This window comes from Poecilia latipinna, unplaced genomic scaffold (genome assembly GCF_001443285.1).
Source record: "Poecilia latipinna isolate Pla-1442-1.1 unplaced genomic scaffold, P_latipinna-1.0 Scaffold3560, whole genome shotgun sequence".
NCBI lineage: Eukaryota > Metazoa > Chordata > Actinopteri > Cyprinodontiformes > Poeciliidae > Poecilia > Poecilia latipinna.
This window is the reverse complement of record NW_015116176.1, coordinates 11569-14068: the sequence shown is the minus strand read 5'-3', so window position 1 is coordinate 14068 and position 2500 is coordinate 11569.

Sequence of the window (2500 nt, the reverse complement as noted above, 5' to 3'; positions counted from 1 at the left end):
ACTAAAACCTTCAAAAAGCAATAATTTTATTTTTATATAATGTTTCAGATGGAATATTTATTTATTTATTTGATTCATTGTTTCCACTGTGTCACCTTCCTAAAATAATGGCTTAAGTCATTTTTTGCCAAAAGATGACTTAGGATAAAAAAAAAATCTCTTTTGGCAACAAATGACTTGGGCCATTACTTTGGAAAGGTAACGATTTGTAGCTTGGTTATGTATTGGACAAAAAAATGAGAATAATTTGTTTCTGATGATCACAAAACTTGGAAGGTTTTAATAGTTTTCATTTGGTGAAAAATAATTCAGTCCAGACTTTGGACTCCACAGTCATCAGTGACTCGTTAGGAGCTTTATGGTGCATCCACATCAGCCCCGTTTATGCCGCTTTAATCAAAGTCTAGTTGTTTTACCTAGAAAGCCCAATTTGTTTGGGGAGGTGTGAATGTGAACTCTGATGCACGTCAAAGATGCATGTCAAAAAAAGACAACAAAACCTGGATCTTGGTTCTGTGTAAGTGAACTCTGCTGCACTTCTAATATGCATCTCTGGAAAAAATGAAGAGACCACTGCACTGAACCCCATTGAAAACCTCCTGGTTATTCCACCAAATATTAATTTCTGAACTCTTCCTGAGTTCAAACATTAGTATTGTTTCTAAATGAATATAAAATTGTTTTCTTTGCATTATTTGAGGTCTGAAAACACTGTTCGTTATGTTGATCATTTCTCATTTCCAGCAAATTAATACTAAATTTTTGATAGGAATTTTGATAGGTCTCTTAATTTTTTTCAGAGTTGTATATTAGAATGTCAAGCAGTCCAGACACCACTCCAAAAGCAGGAAGCAGAATAAACCGCAAGGCATTCTGGTAAATCCAACCAAAACAATTGCACAAATCTAGCGCTAGCAAGATTCGTGCAATTCATGCAATTTTTTTTGTTTTTCCCACTTCTGTATTTCACCAGAGACAGAAGAGAAATCCTAGAACCACTCAGATCTGATGCCAACAGAGTTTTGTTTACATTTGGTGAAAAGGGAAGTCATGCTCAGTGTCTTCTTTAATGGTTTTTGTGTTGTTTCCTTCAATGGTTCTTGGTGCAGCGCTACCACAGGTGAGGGGAAAAAATGTGTTTCAAAGAGTTTGGTTTGTTTGCCACAGTACAGTGTCAAAGATAAACGCAGCAGCTGAAAATGGAACAGAAGGTGACATTTTGGTCCTGAATCAAACCTAGTCTACCGGACTATCAGGTGTAAAAACATCCTGTGATCATTTTATGTTATGCAGTGTCTATATTAAGTCATTTTTTTACATCTGAAAAGCTTGAGGTATGAGTATTTAGTGCCATAATTATTTCCTGATAAAACTATTTGCAGGTCTCTCTCAAAAAAAGAAAAAAACAATCAACAAAAGATTCTTATTTCAGTAAATCAACTTCGAAAGTGAAACTCATCTCACAGAGTGATATATTTTAAGTATTTTTCCTGTTAATGTTGATGGGAACAGCTAAGGGAAACCCCAAACTCCAGTTTCAGACCAAGAAAAGCATTGTGGTTGCAGAATTGTAAGCCTAGTCATACGCATTCATTTAAAAAAGATATATTTTCTGTACTTTTACCATAAGATAAACTGCACACAGAGTCTACATAAATAGACTCTTAGACATTTATGTAGACTCGGTCTACATTTATGCATAAATGTAGACTCTGAGTGACATGGTGCAGGTTTCTACTCACAACCTTACGTACCCTCTATTACTGATCCAATATGAGATCATTGTACAGTTTAAGGGGAAATGATTGTATCTGTTATACTGTGATGCAAGTCAATGAAGCTTATCCATCCATCCATCCATTTTCTGAACACCCTTGTCCCTCAGTGGGGTCGGGAGGGGTGCTGGTGCCTATCTCCAGCTAACGTTCCGGGCGAGAGGCGGGGTACATCCTGGACAGGTCGCCAGTCTGTCGCAGGGCAACTCAATGAAGCTTAAATGACCCTAAATGAAAGAGGAGAAAAGGTCTGCTTTCAGGGTTTATGCAATCCAACCACTGATTCAACACTTAATTCATCTTTGCTGCTCCACATTTAAATGATCTCACAGGCTTCAAGAGTGTGCTGTAGATTTGTGACTTTTTTTTCTCCTCACTCCAGCAATTTCACCACTTTTCTGATTAACTTATTTGCTTCGCGGGCCGTCTGACCAAGCAGATCTCGAGAACACTCTGACAGTCATACTGCTTGTGAGTGCCAGGGGAAAAAAATAACCAGCTCTGATGAGTACAACAGCCCCAAGCTATGACACAAAACTGAACAGTGAAAGCCACACATCCACGTTCTCTCTCACCATCCTTGTCATGTCTGCATTCTCCTGCTTTATATCCTCTGAAGTAATGTTTTCTACTCTCATGTCTGCACCGTTTTCTACAAGACTTCAAGAACTGCTGTGGCATTATTTAACATAGAACAAGCTTCCACATATGCAATACATATATAA